The following is a 22918-nucleotide window of genomic DNA, read 5'->3' as shown; positions in this document are numbered from 1 at the left end:
AGTAGCGTAAGTATTTCCCTCAATTTCTGAGAACCAAGGTATCAATCTAGTAGGAGGCTCCTCAAAAGTCCCACACACCTACACAAACAAACTGAGAACTCGCAACCAAGCAATAAAGGGGTTGTCAATCCCTTCACGGCCACTTGCGAAAGTGAGATCTAATAAAGATAGTATGATAAGATAAATATATTTTTGGTATTTTGTAATATAGATGCAAAAAGTAAAGATGCAAATAAAAGTAGATTGAAAGCAAATATGATAAGAGATAGACTCGGGGGCCATAGGTATCACTATAGGCTTCTCTCAAGATAGCATAAGTATTACGGTGGGTGAACAAATTACTGTCGAGCAATTGATAGAAAAGCGCATAGTTATGAGATTATCTAGGCATGATCATGTATATAGGCATCACCTCCGTAACAAGTAGACCGACTCCTGCCTGCATATACTACTATTACTCCACACATCGACCGACTCCTGCCTACATCTAGAGTATTAAGTTCATAAGAACAGAGTAACGCATTAAGCAAGATGACATGATGTAGAGGGATAAACTCAAGCAATATGATATAAACCCCATCTTGTTATCCTCGATGGCAACAATACAATACGGGCCTTGCAACCCTTTCTGTCATTGGGTAAGGACACCGCAAGATTGAACCCAAAGCTAAGCACTTCTCCCATGGCAAGAAAGATCAATCTAGAAGGCCAAACCAAACTGATAATTCGAAGAGACTTGCAAAGATAACTCAATCATACATAAAAGAATTCAAAGAAGATTCAAATATTATTCATAGATAAACTTGATCATAAACCCACAATTCATCGGATCTCGACAAACACACCGCAAAAAGAGTTTACATCGAATAGATCTCCACAAGAGAGGGGGAGAACATTGTATTGAGATCCAAAAAGAGAGAAGAAGCCATCTAGCTAATAACTATGGACCCGTAGGTCTGTGGTAAACTACTCACAACTCATCGGAGGGGCAAGGATGTTGATGTAGAAGCCCTCCGTGGTTGATTCCCCCTCCGGCAGAGTGCCGGCGAAGGCTCCAAGATGAGATCTCGTGGATACAGAAGGTTACGGTGGTGGAAATTGTGTTCCGTGGTGCTTCTGGATGTTTTCGGGGTACATAGGCCGCCCGAGGGGCCCACGAGACAGGGGCGTGCCCTACAGGGGGGGGGCGGCCTCCTATCTCGTGGGGGCCTCGGCTGCTTCTTGGCTTGCACTCCAAGTCCTCTGGATCACGTCCATTCCAAAAATCACACTCCCGAAGGTTTCATTCCGTTTGGACTCCGTTTGATATTCCTTTTCTTCGAAATACTAAAATAGGCAAAAAAACAGCAATATGGGCAGGGCCTCCGATTAGTAGGTTAGTCCCAAAAATGATATAAATGTGTAAAATAAAGCCCATAAACATCCAAAAGGGGTAATATAATAGCATGGAACAATCAAAAATTATAGATACGTTGGAGACGTATCAAGTATCCCCAAGCTTAATTCCTGCTCGTCCTTGAGTAGGTAAATGAAAAAAAAAGAAAATTTTGATGTGGAATGCTACCTAGCATAATTCATAATGTAATTTTCTTTATTGTGGCATGAATGTTCAGATCCAAATGATTCAAAATAAAAGTTCATATTGATAAAAGAAATAGTAACACTTCAAGCATACTAATCAAAGTAATCATGTCTTCTCAAAATAGCATGGCAAAAGAAAGTTCATCCCTACAAAATCATATAGTTAGGCTATGCTTCATTTTCGTCACACAAAGATGTTCCCAACTTCTATACCCCCGATGACAAGCCAAGCAATTGTTTCATACTTAAATAATCTCAAACTTTTTCAACCTTCACGCAATACATGAGCGTGAGCCATGGATATAGCACTATGGGTGGAATAGAATATGATGATGGGGATTGTGTGGAGAAGACAAAAAAGGAGAAAGTCTCACATTGATGAGGATAATCAACGGGCTATGGAGATGCCCATCAATTGATGTCAACATGAGGAGTAGGGATTGTCATGCAACGGATGAACTAGAGCTATGAATGCTCAACAAAAGAAAACTAGTGGGTGTGCATCCAACTTGCTTGCTCACGATGACCTAGGGCATTTGAGGAAGCCCGTCGTAGGAATATACAAACCAAGTTCTATAATGAAAAATTCCCATTAGTATGAAAAAGACAACTTATGCGACTCACTATATGAAAAACATTGTAGTACTTTGAAGCACAATATATGAGACTCACTACATGAAGAACAAGGTGCTACTTTGAAGCACAAGTGTGGAAAAAGAGATAGTAACATTGCCCTTTTTATTTATATATTTTTTTCTTTTCATTTCTTTTTTTGGGCCTTTCTTTTTTTGGCCTTTTTTTCTTTTTTTTTCTTTGGGCAATGTTCTAATAATGATGATAATCACACTTCTATTGATTACAACATAAGAATTACAATTCGAAACTAGAACAAGATATGACTCTATATGAATGCCTCCAGCGGTGTACCGGGATGGTGCAATGAATCAAGAGTGACATGTATGAAAAATAATGCATGGTGGCTTTGCCACAAATACGATGTCAACTACATGATCATGCAATGGCAATATGACAAAAGTAAAGTATGTCATGATGGTGATGAACGGAACGGTGGAAAGTTGCATGGCAATATATCTCGGAATGGCTATGGAAACGCCATAATAGGTAGGTATGGTGACTATTTTGAGGAAGATATAAGGAGGTTTATGTGTGATAGAGCGTATCGTATCACGGGGTTGGGATGCACTAGCGAAGTTTGCACCAACTCTCAAGGTGAGAAAGGGCAATGCACGGTACCGAAGAGGCTAGCAAAGGCGGAAAGGTAAAAGTGCGTATAATCCATGGACTCAACATTAGTAAAAAGAACTCATATACTTATTGTAAAAATTTAGAACTCATCAAAAATCAAGTACTACGCGCATGCTCTTAGGGGGATAGATTGGTAGGAAAAGACCATCGCTCGTCCCCGACCGCCACTCATAAGGATGCACAAGCCAGGTACACTTCATGTTTCAAATTTGTTACACAACTTTAACCATACGTGCATGCTACGGGATTTGCTAACTTCAAAACACAAGCATTCTTTAAATTCATAATCACCCAACTAGCATGACTTTAATATCACTACCTCCATATCTCAAAACAACTATCAAGTATCAAATTGATCATAGCATCCAATTCACTTCCTATGATAGTTTTTATTATACCCAACTTGGATGCCTACCATTCTAGGACCAATTTTATAACCATAGCAAATACCATGCTGTTCTAAAAGACTCTCAAAATAAAGTGAAGCATGAGAGACTAGTAATTTCTTCAAAATTAAGACACGACCGTGCTCTAAAAGATATAAGTGAAGCACTAGAGCAAAAACTATCAAGCTCAAAAGATATAAGTGAAGCACATAGAGTATTCTAGCAAAATTCTAATAAATTGGCTTCACCCAAAAGGTGTGTACAGCAAGGATGATTGTGGTAAACTAAAAAGCAAAGACTAATATAATACACGACGCTCCAAGCAAAACACATATCATGTAGTGAATAAAAATATAGCTCCAAGTAAAGTTACCAATGAACGAAGACGAAAGAGGGGATGCCTTCCCGGGGCATCCCCAAGCTTAGGGTTTTGGATATTCTTGAATATCTTGGGGTGCCATGGGCATACCCAAGCTTAGGCTCTTGCCACCCTTTATTCCATAGTCCATAAAGGCTTTACCCAAAACTTGAAAACTTCACAACACAAAACTCAACAGGAAATCTTATAAGATCCGTTAGTGAAAGAAAACAAAACCACCACATAAGGTACTGCAATAAACTCATTCTTTATTTATTTTGGTGTTAAACCTACTGTATTCCAACTTCTTTATGGTTTATAAACTAATTTACTAGCCATAGATGCATTGAAATAAGCAAACAACACACGAAAAACAGAATCTGTCAAAAACAGAACAGTCTGTAGCAATCTGTAACTAACGCAAACTTCTGGAACTCTAAAAATCCTACCAAAATAGGAAGTCCTGGACAATTTGTTTATTGAACATCAGCAAAAATAATCAACGCAAAATCACGTTCCTTTGATTTAACAAAATTATATTCGTGCGTGCAAAGTTTCTGTTTTTCAGCAGAATCAAATCAACTATCATCGTAGGTTATCCTATAGGTTCTGCTTGGCACAAACACTAATTAAAAGATAAAAACACGTCTAAACAGAAGGTAGATGCAAGATTTATTGAATAATAGCAATGAAAAATATTGGGTTGTCTCCCAACAAGCGCTTTTCTTTAAAGCATTTTTAGCTAGGCGTTGAGATTTCAATGATGCTCACAAGAAAGACAAGAATTGAAGCATAAAGGGAGCATCATAAAACATGTGATAAACACATCTAAGTTTAACATACTTCATATGCATAGACATCTGGTAAGCAAACAAATTATCAAGGCAAGCAAAAACTAGCATATGCAAGGAAGAACAAAGAGATGATAGCAATCTCAACATGAAGAGAGGTAATTTAGTAACATGAAAATTTATACAACCATATTTTCCTCTCTCATAATAATTACATGTAGGATCATAAGCAAATTCAACAAAATAACTATCACATAAAATATTTCCAACACGATCCACATGCATGCGAAGTTGACACTCTTCCAAAATAGTGGGACCTAAAGTTGACACTCTTCCAAACCCACTTTCAATATTATTGCAAACACTATTATCAATCTCATATTTCAATATTATTGCAGCTCTTTTCAACCAGAGTGCTGTCCGAATCTGATCTTCCTTGTTCCTTGTTTATCTCGTTTCATCCAGAGTGGTTCCAATTCCTTCTTGTCCATTGTACTCGTCATTCATAGCCTTGCAACCTCCAAGGATCACATGATGTTCCTTGTATCTATTTTCTACCGCAGTGCTCTCAATTGTGTTCAACTTCGTTGTGTTCTTTCTTTCAACTTTTCAACCTCTCAAAGTTCTTTGGTTTCACTCATTTGTCGAAGAAGCAACTTAGTTTTACTTCTTCTCCTCATCTTCCGTTTTCTCTCCGGTGCCATCCTAGATCTCGGGACAAGATCCTCTTGTAGTGGTGGAGTGTTGTAATGCCCCAAGACCGACGCTCCAGATGCCTTCCTTGTTTTGCGAGTTAGCTGTGTTATTTATTTGTTTGTTGCATCTCATCACATAGCATTATGCGCATTGCTTTTGCATGTTTTCATAAAGCTTGCATCCACTCGTAGTTGTCGCGTCCCCCCTTGCTTTTGTTGACCGTTCCGAGACCAACCTTGTTTTTCGTTTTCCCTCTTGCCTAAACCGGAGTGTCTTTGCACAGCGCATCGACCCCTCGCCCGTGTCTGAAACTCCCCTTGACCCGACCCAGACTATCGTTACCATTGGGTCCGGATCATCTCCAAACATCTATAAAATATCTGCGTTTCTCCATTGGACTCCCCTAACCTTCTATTCTTGACCGTCCGATTTAATCGGAGGGTCCAAATCTACCCTAAACCCCCCTTTCCCTATATATATAGACCAACTGCATACCTAATCTAGCCTAACCCTAAAATCTAGGAAGTTTGTCCCTGTCGCCGCCGCCGCACTCATCTCCCACCTCGGGATCCCCATCGCTTGAACCCATTCTTCTCCTCGTTTTCCTCCAGCCACCAACCAGCGCTCCTCACTGCTCCTCCCTGACTCGCTCGCCCGGCCAACCAGAGCAGCTCCTCGATCCACTCCACGCCGACCCCCATCGCCCTCCCCCCATGCTTCCCACGCGCCACCGCAAGCAGCAGCACCACCAGAGCTCCCTTCGCCGTCGGTCACCACCACCAGGTCGTCCCGCTCCCTGCCATCTCCCTCCTCTCGCTTTCTCTGCTTCCTCTGGATGCCTCTCACCTCTCGGCCTCTCTCTCTGTTCAAGCAGGAGCACACTAGCGCCATAGAAGCCTCCCGATGGACGTCGGCCTCCTCAACCACCTCGCGCCACCACCCGCAGCTCGTCGCCGGAGACCCACCAGCAGGTCACCAGCGTCGTGCCCCGCCCTGCTTCATGCCTCGCTGCCACCTTGCCTGCTCTGCGCCCAGCCTGTAGCGCTGAGGAGATGCCTCTGCATGGACCCCGCTGAGCCCGCGCCAAGTCCCTGCCTCGCCGGAGATCCTCGCCTTCCGCCTAGATCCGCTGCGCCGCCGCAGTTCCCCCTCGCCGCCTCCCCTTATTTCTCCTTCCTCCCTCTATTTTTCTCCCTCCCACGCAGTTCTCTCCTTCTCTCTAAACCTTCACAGGAGCCATGGCGTGCCGCCAGGAGCAGCGCCTGCATGCCTCGTTGACCCCCTCGTCCAAGCCCTCGTGGATCCGTTTCGCCCTGCCGGGACTCCGCCTTGCCTCATGCCCAGATTCGTTCATCCCCATGTTCCGCTCGTCGCCGGCAGCCGTTCCCGCCGTCCCTCGCCCTGAACCTGCTGCTGCTGTCTCGGTTCTTCAGTAACAAAGAAGGAGCAGCTCGCTCGCGTTGACCGCGTCGCCAGGCCCAGCAGCCCCCCTGTCGGCCTCATCTCTTCCACCGACTGGGCCTCAGCCCACTAGGTGAGGCCACCCCCAAGCGCCCATGTCCTTTTGCAGCCTGGTAGACCAGATTCGGCCCGGCTACATTTTTTCCTTGCTGACGATTTTCCTAATTTCCAGTGCATGCATAATTAAAGGAATGCCACTGTTTTGGATTGTTAATAACTAAATGTCCATGCATCCAAATGAAACATGTTATATATGTAAAATGCTTAAAATTGTATCTAGTTTCATAATATGCAACTTTCATCCCTGTTAAAAATGTTTAAATTGTTGTTTGTTTAAATTTGCTTAAATGCCATGTTAAAATGATTTATTTCATAACTAAATAACCGTAGCTCCAATTTTAATAAACTTTGTATGTAAATGGGGTGGAAAATGCCTAGTTTAACATGGTGCACTTTATTTTTCTGTTTAACAACATGAAAATTGTGTTTACGGCAGAAGAGTAGCAAATTCGAAATATGCATATGAGGATTTTCCGGAATTGTTGGTTGTTGTTTCTGGCCTGATTTAAACTTGCCTAAATAGTTAGATTACTTATGTTACACCTCTTGTCATGTTTAACAACATTTAATATTGTTGGGTACATAAACGAGATCAAACTAAATAATTGCATGTGGTGTTTTGTCAATATGCAACTCGTTGCATATTGAGCTCCACGTAACTTGTAGTATTGTTTGTGCACTTTGCCATGCCATGCATCTTTAAACCGGACATGCATCATACTTGTTTGTGCATCATGCCATGTTTATGCTTGTGTATTTACCATGTTGTTTGCTTCTTTCCGGTTTGCTTCTCTCGTTAGCTTCGGTTTCATTCTGGAGTTGTGAGGATTCGTTCGACCACGTCCGCTTGTCTTCTTCACGGACTCGTTCTTCTTCCTAGCGGGATTTCAGGCAAGATGACCGCTACCCTGGATCTCACTACCATCATTGCTATGCTAGTTGCTTCGTTCTATTGCTATGCTGCGCTACCTATCACTTGCTCTTCAAGCCTCCCAAATTGCCATGTCAGCCTCTAACCTTTTTCACCCTTCCTAGCAAACTGTTGCTTGGCTATGTTACCGCTTTTGCTCAGCCCCTCTTATAGCGTTGTTAGTTGCAGGTGAAGTTGAAGATTGCTCCATGTTGGACAGGATTATGTTGGTATATCACAATATCTCTTATTTAATTAATGCATCTATATACTTGGTAAAGGGTGGAAGGCTCGGCCTTATGCCTGGTGTTTTGTTCCACTCTTGCCGCCCTAGTTTCCGTCATGCTGGTGTTATGTTCCTTGAATTTTGCGTTCCTTACGCGGTTGGGTGATTTATGGGACCCCCTTGACAGTTTGCTTTGAATAAAACTCCTCCAGCAAGGCCCAACCTTGGTTTTACCATTTGCCTACCTAAGCCTTTTTCCCTTGGGTTTCCAGAGTCCGAGGGTCATCTTTATTTAACCCCCCCGGGCCAGTGCTCCTTCGAGTGTTGGTCCGAAACAGGCAGACTGCGGGGCCACCACGGGGCAACTCGAGGGCTGGTTTTACTCGTAGGCTGACCTATCCGGTGTGCCCTGAGAACAAGATATGTGCAGCTCCTATCGGGATTTGTCGGCACATCGGGCGGCTTTGCTGGTCTTGTTTTACCATTGTTGAAATGTCTTGTAAACCGGGATTCTGAGACTGATCGGGTCTTCCTGGGAGAAGGAATATCCTTCATTGACCGTGAGAGCTTGTGATGGGCTAAGTTGGGACACCCCTGCCGGGTTTAAACTTTCGAGAGCCGTGATCGCGGATATATGGCAGATGGGAATTTGTTAATGTCCGATTGTAGAGAACTTGACACCAGATTCGAATTAAAATGCTTCAACCGCGTGTGTAGCCGTGATGGTCTCTTTTCGGCGGAGTCCGGGAAGTGAACACGGTTTTTGGGTTATGTTTGACGTAAGTAGGAGTTCAGGATCACTTCTTGATCATTGCTAGCTTCACGACCGTTCCGTTTGCTTCTCTTCTCGCTCTTATTTGCATATGTTAGCCACCATATCATGCCTAGTCGCTGCTGCAACCTCACCACTTTACCCCTTCCTTACCCATTAAGCTTTGCTAGTCTTGATACCCATGGTAATGGGATTGTTGAGTCCTCGTGGCTCACAGATTACTACAGCAACAGTTGCAGGTATAGGTTATGCAATGATCATGATGCGAGAGTGATGCTTGCTTGTTTTGGAGTTCTTCTTCTGCTTCTTCTTCGATCAGGGGATAGGTTCCAGGTTGGCAGCCTGGGCTAGCTGGGTGGATGTCGTTTGAGCTTCTGTTTGTGTTTCATCCATAGTCGGATGTTGATATTATGTATGATGTATTATTGTACCCTTGCGGCATTTGTTTGCCTCTTGTATGTATCCCCAACTATTATGTAATGTTGATGTAATGATATCCACCTTGCAAAAGCGTCTCCAATATGCACTTCTATCCTTAGTGGGACCTTCGAGTTCCTTTAGGATAGGGTCGCATATTGGGCGTGACAAGTTGGTATCAAAGCCTCGACCGACCATAGGAGCCCCCTTGATTGTTGGCCGTTATTGAGTCTAGAAGAAAACTATTTTGAGTCTTAAGATTATATATATTGGAGAGTAGGATTCTTTTTACTCCTCAGCCCCCTTCATCGCTCTGGTGAGGACTCTCGACGTAGATGTTTTGTCTTTCCTCTCCTCAATTTTTCACAAAAAAAATTTAGGATCACGCGGGTATCTTGGAATCGTTCTGATAGTCTTTTGATGAGAACATTGTTCTTGGTGCCTCCTGACATTTAGGGGTTATGGCAGTGTCCCGGGGAGTTGAGCTCCGAGGTGTTGTCGTCACAATTTTATCGTTGTAGTTCTGGAATACTTGAGTTTTGCCGACATCGAAAATCTCTTTTATGCAGTTGTTGGTGAGATAACCTCGACGCCACCCAGTATTGGGGAGTTTGGGAGTATTGCCATAGCTCGTATAACGGATGCTTTTCAAAGGTTGAGGTACGCGATTTCCAGAGTTTTCTTGGTTATGTGTTGACGGATGGATACAACTGGATGTAGGGATTGTTAGTTTGGGTGAGATATATTGCTTCCCCTGTATCCCCAACACCTGATTGCATAACCAGAAAGTTTCGGGAGTTTATAGGTGGGAATTCAAGTAGCTCCTAGAATATCTTTCCGACAGATGCCTGATGTGGGATTGGGTAAATCTCTATCATATGTATTTGTTCCGGCTTATTCTGCAAGCCAAAACCTTTGTTTTGTTTTATTTGTGGTATTCGAGTTGCTTCGAAGTCAAGTGTTGATTCCATACCTTTCCTAAGCGGTGTTCTCATATTCCTATGTGAATACTAATCCTTCTTGTTTACCGAGTTTGTCATCCCAATTCTATTTCCAACCGGTATGCTTCTCTTCGAGATGATCCCATCATTCTCCCCATCCGCAAGATCATTTCTAAGTTTTCTCAACGGTGTTTCTTCCATCTGTCCCAAGTTGCCTTTGTTTTTCCGCCCTCCCACCCTTTTTCTTCAAGGAATCATATTTCTTAATCATGTATCCTTTTATTTGTGGGAAGTATCTTCATTCTTTTCTTTCAATGTTCTTATCCGGTGATTTCGCATGAAGATGCTCAATAGTTTCAAGTTCATCATCCTTCATTGTTGTTTCTTCTCCGGTGGATCCAATTCAAAATTTCGGTGTTGATCATATCCCTTTCCTCATTTCAAATGCTTTCCCATGCCGGTGCACCTCTCAATCACTCACCTCTTGTTATTCATTTGTTTTAGAGTGTTGAATATATCTCAGAAGATTTGTGTTTCCATTCTTAATCCGTTCAAGCTATTTGGAGATTGTTATCTCATTCAAGCCATTTAATTCAACCGGTGCAATCTCTCTTAAAAATCATTCAATGGTGTATCTTTTTAGTGGGCCCTAACCCACAGGTCTTTTCCCAGGATCTTACCTGACTCTTCTAATTATCACGAGCGATTCTCAAATTCATTTCCAAGTTTGACGTAAGAATGAATTATCATCAGTCATATTCCTTCTCCAAGATCGCTTTTAAAACATTTTCATCGTTGGTTCAACATTTCTATTCTTCATTGCTCCGGAGTGTCTCATAAAATGTCATGGTGGTTCTCATCTTCATTCTCAACATTTGAAGACCGAAGAAGGATTTCTCTTCAATCTTGCTCCATTCTCTTCAAGATTCATGGTTCTAGCTTGATGACATCCTCTCATAATTGTTTTCGATTGTGAGAATTATTTTCTTACCATCCGGAGCATTTCATGAGTTGTTTCCATTTCTTACCCCCGAAGGCCATCATGTCATAATTCTTCATTCTCAGTGTGTAGCTATCGTTCTCCAAATCTTACCGGTGAATCGTTCAAATATCCTCTAATCAGTTCATGTTCTCTTTGTTCTCATGTATCTAAATCCCCTTAAGTATCTTCATTCGTTTTCCAATTCTTCCCGGTGAATTGTGCCTTTGCTACTTTCATTTTCAATTTTTACGGTGGTTTGTTCATGATCCCTCTTCTTTTGCTATCGTATCAATTCATTCGTTCCTTCGTTGTTTCAATCCTACCGGTGGTTGTTGAAGACCTTCCTCAAGTTTGCGCTATATCTCTATCTTTAATCATTTTTCCATGAGAATAAGTAGTATGCCAAATCCGTTGTTTTTCATCAATCTAAATTGGTGAAGGATATGCATAATTTAATTCTTATTCTTGTTTCATCCAAGTGACTAATTCCTTATTCCGGAGGTTCATCAAAAATTTTGATCTCATTTGTTCATCTTTATTTCCGAAGTTCCAAGTTTTCTCGGTTATATCATCGCGAAGCTCCATCTAATCAATGCAAGGATTCATCTTATTCTTTTCAAGCTTCTCTCCTTGCGACCTTCTTTTATTTATCTGGAGTTCTTAGAGAGTTTCTTCATGATGGTTCATCAAGGATTCTTTTCATTCTTCAATTGTCTTCAAGATTTCTCTCGCAGTTATGATCCACCAAGCTATACTCAAAATTAAACATGGTGCTCAACACATGTTTTGTTTTGAGGCGTTCAAGCATTCTTCATCTTGCATTCCAGCAATTCTTTCTACCTTATCTTTTGAGGTGGTGTTATATCATTCTTGACAATTTTCATTCATGTTTCGTGATTCACATGTTGTCAAGAGTGAGGTATTTTAAATCCATCAATCTCTTCGTTGGAGTTATCTTGGGTTATATTTCACCTACAGCCTTCCCTAAGGAATGTAGCTATTTGTGGTGCTTACCAATGATCCAATTTTCTCCTTCTCATCTCGGAGAAGAAGTTTTTCATCTCATTGGTGTTATCAATTATATCACTTGTTTTCGTAGTGGCAGAATTTCGCCTCAATTTTGAGAAGTTTTCCATAAGCCCACTACAAGCTTATTCGTTTCGTTGTTAGTTTTCCAACAACTCCGTTATAACCTTCTTGGAAGGGTGCCTTCCAAGTTCTCTTGTGGCAAAAGTTGTCCTTTTCTTCTCCGTCCCTTTATCCCAACGGTCTAACTTCTATTCTTTCGTTACGGAGGCATTGTGATGTTGTGCTCTTCACCCATCACCTCATTTTGGGAGGATCATGTTCTTTTCTTGCTTATCCATTTAACCGGAGTGTTGTGTCATCTCTTCAAGTTCTTTTCATCTTATCAAGTCTTGCAGCTCTTTTCAACCGGACTGTTGTCCGAATTTGATCTTCCTTGTTTATCTCATTTCATCCAGAGTGGTTCCAATTCCTTCTTGTCCATTGTACTCGTCATTCATAGCCTTGCAACCTCCAAGGTTCACATGGTGTTCCTTGTTTCTATTTTCTACCGCAGTGCTCTCAATTGTGTTCAACTTTGTTGTGTTCTTTCTTTCAACTTTTCAACCTCTCAAAGTTCTTTGGTCTCACTCATTTGTCGAAGAAGCAACTTAGTTTTACTTCTTCTCCTCATCTTTCGTTTTCCCTCGGGTGCCATCCTAGATCTCGGGACGAGATCCTCTTGTAGTGGTGGAGTGTTGTAACGCCCCAAGACCGACGCTCCAGATGCCTTCCTTGTTTTGCGAGTTAGATGTGTTATTTATTTGTTTGTTGCATCTCATCTCATAGCATTATGCGCATTGCTTTTGCATGTTGTCATAAAGCTTGCATCCGCTCGTAGTTGCCGCGCCCCCCCTTGCTTTTGTTGACCGTTTCGAGACCAACCTTGTTTTTCGTTTTCCCTCTTGCCTAAACCGGAGTGTCTTTGCACAGCGCATCGACCCCTCGCTCGTGTCCGAAACTCCCCTTGACCCGACCCGGACTATCGTTATCATTAGGTCCGGATCATCTCCAAACATCTATAAAATATCTGCGTTTCTCCATTGGACTCCCCTAACCCTCTATTATTGACCGTCCGATTTAATTGGAGGGTCCAAATCTACCCTAAACCCCCCTTTCCCTATATATATAGACCAACTGCATACCTAATCTAGCCTAACCCTAAAATCTAGGAAGTTTGTCCCTGCCGCCGCCGCCGCACTCATCTCCCACCTCGGGATCCCCATCGCTCGAACCCATTCTTCTCCTTGTTTTCCTCCAACCACCAACCAGCGCTCCTCACTGCTCCTCCCTGACTCGCTCGCCCGGCCAACCAGAGGAGCTCCTCGATCCACTCCACGCCGACCGCATCGCTCTCCCCCCGTGCTTCCCGCGCGCCACCGCAAGCAGCAGCACCACCGGAGCTCCCTTCGCGGCGGTCACCACCACCAGGTTGTCCCGCTCCCTGCCATCTTCCTCCTCTCGCTTTCTCTGCTTCCTATGGATGCCTCTCACCTCTCGGCCTCTCTCTCTGTTCAAGCAGGAGCACACCAGTGCCATGGAAGCCTCCCGATGGACGCTGGCCTCCTCAACCACCTCGCGCCACCACCGGCAGCTCGTCGCCGGAGACCCACCAGCAGGTCACCAGCGTCGTGCCCCGCCCTGCTTCATGCCTCGCCGCCACCTTGCCTGCTCTGCGCCCAGCCTGCAGCGCTAAGGAGATGCCTCTGCATGGACCCCGCCGAGCTCGCGCTAAGTCCCTGCCTCGCCGGAGATCCTCGCCTTCCGCCTGGATCCGCTGCGCTGCCGCAGTTCCCCCTTGCCGCCTCCCCTTATTTCTCCTTCCTCCCTCTGTTTTTCTCCCTCTCACGCAGTTCTCTCCCTCTCTCTGAACCTTCACAGGAGCCATGGCGCGCCGCCAGGAGCAGCGCCCGCATGCCCCGTTGACCCCCTCATCCAAGCCCTTGTGGATCCATTCCGCCCTGTCGAGACTCCACCTTGCCTCCTTCCCGGATTCGTACATCCCCATGTTCCGCTCGTCGCCGGCAGCCGTTCCTGCTGTCCATCGCCCTTAACCTGCTGCTGCTGTCTTGGTTCTTCAATAACAAAGAAGGAGCAGCTCACTCGCCTCGCTCGCGTTGACCGCGTCGCCAGGCCCAGCAACCCCCCTGCCGGCCTCATCTCTTCCACCCACTGGGCCTCAGCCCACTAGGTGAGGCCACCCCCAAGCGCCCCTGTCCTGTTGCAGCCTGGTAGACCAGATTCGGCCCGGCTACATTTTTCCCCCTGCTGACGATTTTCCTAATTTCCAGTGCGTGCATAATTACAGGAATGCCACTGTTTTGGATTGTTAATAACTAAATGTCCATGCATCCAAATGAAACATGTTATATATGTAAAATGCTTAAAATTGTATCTAGTTTCACAATATGCAATTTTCATCCCTGTTAAAAATGTTTAAATTGTTGTTTGTTTAAATTTGCTTAAATGCCATGTTAAAATGATTTATTTCATAACTAAATAACCGTAGCTCCAATTTTAATAAACTTTATATGTAAATGGGGTGGGAAATGCCTACTTTAACATGGTGCACTTTATTTTGCTATTTAACAACATTAAAATTGTGTTTAGGGCAGAATAGTAGCAAATTCGAAATATGCATATGAGGATTTTCCGGAATTGTTGGTTGTTGTTTTCGGCCTCATTTAAACTTGCCTAAATAGTTAGATTACTTATGTTACACCTCTTGTCATGTTTAACAGTATTTAATATTGTTGGGTGCATAAACCAGATCAAACTAAATAATTGCATGTGGTGTTTTGTCAATATGCAACTCGTTGCATATTGAGCTCCACGTAACTTGTAGTATTGTTTGTGCACTTTGCCATGCCATGCATCTTTAAACCGGACATGCATCATACTTGTTTGTGCATCATGCCATGTTAATGCTTGTGTGCTTACCATGTTGTTTGCTTCTTTTCGGTTTGCTTCTCTCGTTAGCTTCGGTTTCCTTCTGGAGTTGTGAGGATTCGTTCGACCACGTCCGCTTGTCTTCTTCACGGACTCGTTCTTCTTCCTAGCGGGATTTCATGCAAGATGACCGCTACCCTGGATCTCACTACCATCATTTCTATGCTAGTTGCTTCGTTCTATCGCTATGCTGCGCTACCTATCACTTGCTCTTCAAGCCTCCCAAATTGCCATGTCAGCCTCTAGCCTTTTTCACCCTTCCTAGCAAACCGTTGCTTGGCTATGTTACCGCTTTTGCTCAACCCCTCTTATAGCGTTGTTAGTTGCAGGTGAAGTTGAAGATTGCTCCATGTTGGACAGGATTATGTTGGTATATCACAATATCTCTTATTTAATTAATGCATCTATATACTTGGTAAAGGGTGGAAGGCTCGGCCTTATGCCTGGTGTTTTGTTCCACTCTTGCCGCCCTAGTTTCCGTCATACCGGTGTTATGTTCCTTGAATTTTGCATTCCTTACATGGTTGGGTGATTTATGGGACCCCCTTGACAGTTCCCTTTGAATAAAACTCCTCCAGCAAGGCCCAACCTTAGTTTTACCATTTGCCTACCTAAGCCTTTTTCCCTTGGGTTTCCGAAGCCCGAGGGTCATCTTTATTTACCCCCCCCCCCGGGCCAGTGCTCCTTCGAGTGTTGGTCTGAAACGGGCAGACTGCGGGGCCACCACGGGGCAACTCGAGGGCTGGTTTTACTCAGAGGCTGACCTATCCGGTGTGCCCTGAGAACGATATATGTGCAGCTCCTATCGGGATTTGTCGGCACATCGGGCGGCTTTGCTGGTCTTGTTTTACCATTGTTGAAATGTCTTGTAAACCGGGATTCAGAGACTGATCGGGTCTTTCTGGGAGAAGGAATATCCTTCGTTGACCGTGAGAGCTTGTGATGGGCTAAGTTGGGACACCCCTGCCGGGTTTAAACTTTCGACAGCCGTGACCGTGGTTATGTGGCAGATGGGAATTTGTTAATATCCGGTTGTAGAGAACTTGACACCAGATTCGAATTAAAATGCATCAACCGCGTGTGTAGACGTGATGGTCTCTTTTCTGCGGAGTCCGGGAAGTGAAAACAGTTTTTGGGTTATGTTTGACGTAAGTAGGAGTTCAAGATCACTTCTTGATCATTGCTAGCTTCATGACCGTTCCGTTTGCTTCTCTTCTCGCTCTTATTTGCGTATGTTAGCCACCATATCATGCCTAGTCGCTGCTGCAACCTCACCACTTTACCCCTTCCTTACCCATTAAGCTTTGCTAGTCTTGATACCCATGGTAATGGGATTGCTGAGTCCTCGTGGCTCACAGATTACTACAACAACAGTTGCAGGTACAGGTTATGCGATGATCATGACACGAGAGCGATGCTTGCTTGTTTTGGAGTTCTTCTTCTGCTTCTTCTTCGATCAGGGGATAGGTTCCAGGTCGGCAGCCTGGGCTAGTAGGGTGGATGTCGTTTGAGCTTCTGTTTGTGTTTCATCCATAGTCGGATGTTGATATTATGTATGATGTATTATTGTACCCTTGCGGCATTTGTTTGCCTCTTGTATGTATCCCCAACTATTATGTAATGTTGATGTAATGATATCCACCTTGCAAAAGCGTCTCCAATATGCGCTTCTATCCTTAGTGTGACCTTCGAGTTCCTTTAGGATAGGGTCGCGTATTGGGCATGACAGGCGCGGCCTCCTATCTCATGGGGGCCTTGGTTGCTTCTTGGCTTGCACTCCAAGTCCTCTGGATCACGTTCGTTCCAAAAATCACGCTCCCTAAGGTTTCATTCCTTTGGACTCCATTTGATATTCCTTTTCTTCGAAATACTGAAATAGGCAAAAAAACAACAATATGGGTTGGGCCTCCGGTTAGTAGGTTAGTCCCAAAAATGATATAAATGTGTAAAATAAAGCCCATAAACATCCAAAAGGGGTAATATAATAGCATGGAACAATCAAAAATTATAGATACGTTGGAGACGTATCAATACACTTGGGTATATTTCTTCAAGAGGAAGAGTGAGACTCAACAAACCGTCATCGACTTTGCAAATCAAGCTCAACGTCAACATGATGCAAAGATCTTGACAATAAGAAGTGACAACGGCACCGAGTTCAAGAACTACACCTTGGATGAGTTTCTTAGTGATGAGGGCATCAAGCATCAATATGCTGCACCATATACCCCTCAACAAAATGGTGTCGCAAAGAGGAAGAACCGGACGTTGATGGATGCGGCAAGGACCATGATGGCGGAGTTCAAGTCTCCATACAACTTTTGGGCTGAAGCCATCAACACAGCATGCCATGCATCCAATCGGCTCTATCTCCACAAAGGCTTGAACAAGACTCCTTATGAAATACTCACCGGTAACAAGCCCAATCTCAAGTACTTCCGGGTGTTCGGGTGTAAGTGTTTCATTCTCAAGAAAGGTGTTCGTTTGTCTAAATTTGTGGATAGAGCTTATGAGGTCATATTTGTTGGTTATGCTACAAACTCTCATGCTTACCGTGTCCTCAACAAGTCCACCAGACTCATTGAGGATACGTGTAACGTGGAGTTTGACGAAAATAACGGCTCCCAAGTGGAGCAAAGAGGTACTTGTGATGTAGGTGATGAAATTCCTCCTCAAGCCATAAGAAGAATGGGTATTGGTCATATTCTACCCATTGAGGAACCCCTTGTGGCCGAAGGAGAAGGACAATGCTCCACTCAAGTGGAGCCATCACCTCCCCAAGACCCACACACTTCCGAAGAACAAAGTGAAGGCCCTCAACCTCGTGAACAAGACCAAGGACAAGATCAACCTCAAGATGATGGTGAACCATCAAATGATGCCCAAGGTCAAGTTCTCCCCCTCGAGCAAGTTCAAGATCAAGAGAAAACTCAAGATCTTGAACAAGCTCATGATGGCGCTCAAGATAATCAAGTTAACCCTCCTCCTTCCACATCCGAGGAGGAATTAGAGCGTCGTGCCGCGAAGATTGCTTCCAAGCTCACCACCAAAGGTCATCTCATGGAGAATGTGGTTGGAAGCCCAAGAAAGGGGGTAAGCACTCGTAGACAATTAGCAAACTATTGTGAGCATCACGCGTTTGTCTCTTGTGTTGAACCCCAAAAGGTCTATGAGGCGCTCGAAGATCCAGATTGGCTCAATGCCATGCATGAAGAACTCAACAACTTCGAGTACAACAAGGTGTGGAGATTGGTGCCAAGGCCGTCGGGGAACCACAACGTCATTGGAACCAAGTGTATATTCAAGAACAAGCAAGATGCTCATGGGAACATCATTCGCAACAAGGCAAGATTGGTAGCACAAGGCTACTCCCAAGTCGAGGGTATCGACTACGGTGAAACCTTTGCTCCCGTTGCTCGCCTTGAATCCATTCGTTTGTTTGTTAATTGCTTATGCTTCCCATCACAACTTTAAGTTACAACAAATGGATGTGAAAAGTGCTTTTCTTAATGGTCCTATTAATGAGTTGGTTTATGTCAAGCAACCCCCCGGGTTCGAGGATCCCTACTTCCCGGATCATGTATATCAACTTGATAAGGCACTCTATGGCCTTAAAAAAGCCCCATGTGCGTGGTATGACCACCTTACCGAGTTGTTACAAGATCGTGGATTTGAGGCGGGGCAAATCGATCCCACTCTTTTTACTAAGAAGGTCAAAGGGGAGTTGTTTGTATGCCAACTATATGTTGATGATATTATCTTTGGTTCCCCTAACAAAGCTTTCAATGAGGAATTTGCCGCTCGCATGACCTCTAAGTTCAAGATGTCGTCGATGGGAGAGTTGAAGTTCTTCCTCGGTTTCGACATCAAGCAAAGAAGAGAAGGTACTTTCATACATCAAGCCAAATACACTCAAGACATGCTAAAAAGATTCAAGCTCAGCGATGTCAAGCCGGCTTCCACTCCAATGCCTACCAAGTGCCAACTTGACATTGATCCCAATGGTAAAGCGGTGGATCAAAAGGTATATCGCTCCATGATTGTCTCCTTGCTTTACCTTTGTGCATCTAGACCGGATATCATGTTGAGTGTGGGAATGTGTGCACGGTTTCAAGTCGCACCGAAGGAAAGCCACTAAGTGGCGGTCAAGCAAATCTTTCGATATTTGGCTCATACCCCAAACTTTGGCTTATGGTACCCAAGAGGAGCAAACTTCAAGCTTGAAGGATATACGGATTCTGATTGGGCGGGAGACAAAGTGGATAGGAAGTCCACTTTCGGTGGGTGCCAATTTCTTGGTTGCTCTTTGGTGAGTTGGTCTTCCAAGAAGCAAAGTTGTGTGTCTCTCTCGTCCATCGAAGCGGAATATGTGGTGGCCGGTAGTTGTTGTGCACAACTCTTATGGATGAGGCAAACTTTAAAGGAGTACGGTGTCATTTGTGACAAAGTGCCTCTTTGGTGTGATAATGAAAGTGCCATCAAGATTTCTCTCAACCTGGTGCAACATTTCAAGACGAAGCATATTGAGATTCGGTATCACTTCATCCGGGATCACATTAGGCGAGGGGAGATCGAGCTCAAGTATGTCAACACTCATGATAACCTTGCAGATATTTTCACGAAGCCCATGGATGAAGCAAGATTTTGCGAGTTAAGGCATGAGCTAAATATCATTGATTGAAGCAATGTGACTTGAACCCTTGCACACCCCTCCTCATTCAACATGTTGTCTAGTTTAGGTGTAGGCATGGACATAGGGGGAGTGTTGTTCTCTCAATGAACTCTTTCTCCCCCATTATGCATAAATTGATTATGTCCTTCTTTTTAACCATCTTCGATGGTTTTTGTGCTTCACAGACGAGTTTTGATCATGGGCCCAAGGTTAAAATCTTTGCGGCGCCATACCTCTTGACTCAAACATAGGTGGCCTTGACCACCGCCCTCTCTTGAAGAGGTGTGTCTTGGCCTCTTGCTAGTGTGTTCGCTGTCGAGCTAGCCTTTCCTCCGTTTCTTGCCATTGGTTTTCCGTTTCTTTTTTAGCTTAGCCGTGATGTCTAGTGGCCTTGATTTGCTGGGCGGTACTACCGCTGGTGGTGCGCGGTACTACCGCTTATAAGCGGTACTACCGCCCATCAGCGCGGTACTACCGCTGCGGGGCGGGGTCAGGGGGTTATATCGGGGCAGGGGGAGGTTTCTTCTCCCCCATACCCATTCGCTTCGGCCCCTTACTCCTCTTCGTCTCTCCAGCAATTGTTCGTCGTGGGAGGGCTCCGGCGGATCTCCTTCTCTGGGGCGTCCCTCTCTATTCCTTTCGGTGGAGTCGATCCCCACCTCGTCCTCTTGCCATGGATGCCGGTATTGCCCCCGTTCCCTCTCTCTTCTTGTCTAGATTTCAAATCTAGAGTCTTAGGGGCAATAGTTGTTGCATCTTTAGATTTTTGGCTAAATCTAGGCTTGAGTAGGATGGAGAAGGCAACTAGACGGTTTGGATCAGTTATTTGTAGGATTATTTTTGAATTTGGTAGGACGGTAGTGCCGGATCTGACCGCGGCAGCAGGAAACGTTGTTTCCCCACCTCGAGCGGTACTACCGCTCTCACTTGAGCGGTACTACCGCTTGGAGCAGTACTACCGCCTCCAGGTCGCGGTACTACCGTTGCCTACCAAATTCCATCATGCTCCTGCCATCCAGTGATCCTTTTTGTTGAGTTTAGTGGCTTATGCTCGTTCTTTCTGGTTGTTTTGCGTGTTCTTGTGTTTGGTTCCAGGTGATGAACATCCTGAGCATCAAGCTCGCCGTGTCAACCCCGGTCGTGCCACGTCAAAGCGTTACCGCACATCTGAGTCAGCAGGAGGTTCCTCAAGTGCTCCACCTCCACCTCAACTCAAGAAGAAGTCTGTTGTCAAGCCAAAGCCAACGGGCAAAACCGTGCCTCAAATGAATGCCAAGGAGTTATGGGCAAGACGTCGCCGCAACCCTTATGAGGCAGACCAAGAACCCACTTTGGTCAACCGTTCGTTCTGGAACAGGTTTCAATCTGCCATATACTTTGATGTGCTCAAGGCCAAGAAGAATCTCTATGTTGATGTGCGCTCCATCGACACGGACTATATGGAGAAGGATCCTGAGTACTTTGGTGAAGCTCTTTAGATGTGCACTCAGCTGAACATTCTCAGAATCATGCAATTCAACAAGGACTATGATGCAGATATTGTGGCTCAATTCTATGCCACTGTCCATCTAGGGACTGACGAGGACAGGACTCTGACTTGGATGACCAATGGCAAGTTGCTTTCTGTCAAGTGGAAGGCATTCATGGAGTTACTTGGGGTGGAAGATCACGGGCTTGCATCTCCTGTCGGCTTTTGCCCTCACCGCAACACAACCTCCACTCACAAGCAAGCTCTCTGGCCCTACTGCACGCTGAAGATCAACCCTGAGACTAAGAAGGAAACTTATGAGTTGCCTGCCTTTCTGGACATTCTTCATCGTGTCTTCCGTGAAACTCTTTTCCCTCGCATCGGGAATCTGGATATGGTTCATTCTTATCTCGTGGACATGCTTCTCTTCTGCCAGCGTGAGAAGGAAGAAAACACTGGCGAGTCCCTGGACATCTCTCATGTTATGTGGTCTGAGCTCTTATCTGCTATCTCCGAGCGCAAGTGCCCAATTTATGGTCCGTTTATCATGCTGCTTATTGAGAAGGCCTGGGATCATGTCTATCACAAGGTTATGCTAGAGATTGGAGAGTTGGTGTCTCATGAGATCAAGCATCTGAGGAAGAAGGACAACTGGGGCACTCAGGTCCCTAAATCTAGGGGTAAATCGCCTGCTGCTACCATGGAGACCGAGGAGGAGGCTGAGGCTGAGGATGATGATGACTATGAGCCTTCTGGGGCAGAGCCCTCTCGGGTAAAGAAGCTCAAGCAGAAGACGAAGAAGATGTTCTGCATGGAGTCTCACGGTCAGTACATGACTCATGTGGCTGAGAAGAAGGCCAGGGGACGTCACAAGGACCTCATGCGTCAGTTGGGTGCCACCGTTACCAGTGGTTCTGAGGACCAGCTTACTGAGGAGGAGGAGTGGATTCAGCAGCACTGCCCATGGACAGATTCTGATGCCGAGCAGTTCCCGACCGACGACGGCGGTGAATACGATCCCGCTGGGATCTAATGTTCGCGGCCCTTTCTATCACCTGGAGCCGTAGCAACACTCCCTCTCTTTTTGGTGTCTCGATGCCAAAGGGGGAGAGAGTTTAGGGATTTGTGTCGTTGTCGTTGTCTTTGTCGAGTGTTTCTTCTTTGTGGTGTGTTTTCTCGCCATTTGCTTTGTTTGGTTTTGTGTCAGTGAGACCTAAGTTCCAAACATATGGTGTGAGACATATGTTACCTTATCTTTAGATTATCATTGTCTATGTCTATCTAGTCCTTCGGTATCTTATGAGTTGCTTGCGTATCCTGTCATATACTTTGCTCTCATATTTCCTGCTTAGGTTGTTGGTCTCTAAAATGTAGGGGGAGCATTGATCCTAGTATGTGTGCCATGCAGTCCAAAGCACTTATCTAGATAGCACACATCTAGGGGGAGCCCATCTACATTTTAGGGTTGTGGGGTTTGCGCATGTCATATGTCTTTTTCCCGTTGTGCAAATCCCGTATTGTCATCACTCCACCAAAAAGGGGGAGATTGTAAGGGCATATTTATCCCCAAGGTGTTTTGGTGATTGATGACAATGCTTTTGCGGACTAATCGTGTGCGTTAAGTTTTTCAGAGTTTCATCCTTTGGCACAAGACGATTCCCTCCCCTTGGTGTTTTATTCAAGACGGTGTAGCTCTTTCGTTTCTATGTTGGTGGACTAGTCTCGTAGGAGTCTCCGTACTAATCAAGAGGGGATCCGCTTTGGTAAGGCTAGGGTGGAATCAACACGTACACATCTTTATCGCACCCGTTGTTCCTTTCCGCTTCAATGGAGTTCCCTTTCCTCTCCTAGATTGCTCTGACTAGTCCCAGCGGTAGTACCGCGGTCCTCAGCGGTAGTACCGCCGAAGCACATCAA

This window comes from Triticum dicoccoides, chromosome 7B (assembly GCF_002162155.2).
Source record: "Triticum dicoccoides isolate Atlit2015 ecotype Zavitan chromosome 7B, WEW_v2.0, whole genome shotgun sequence".
Lineage (NCBI taxonomy): Eukaryota > Viridiplantae > Streptophyta > Magnoliopsida > Poales > Poaceae > Triticum > Triticum dicoccoides.
This window is presented reverse-complemented; position numbering follows the sequence as displayed.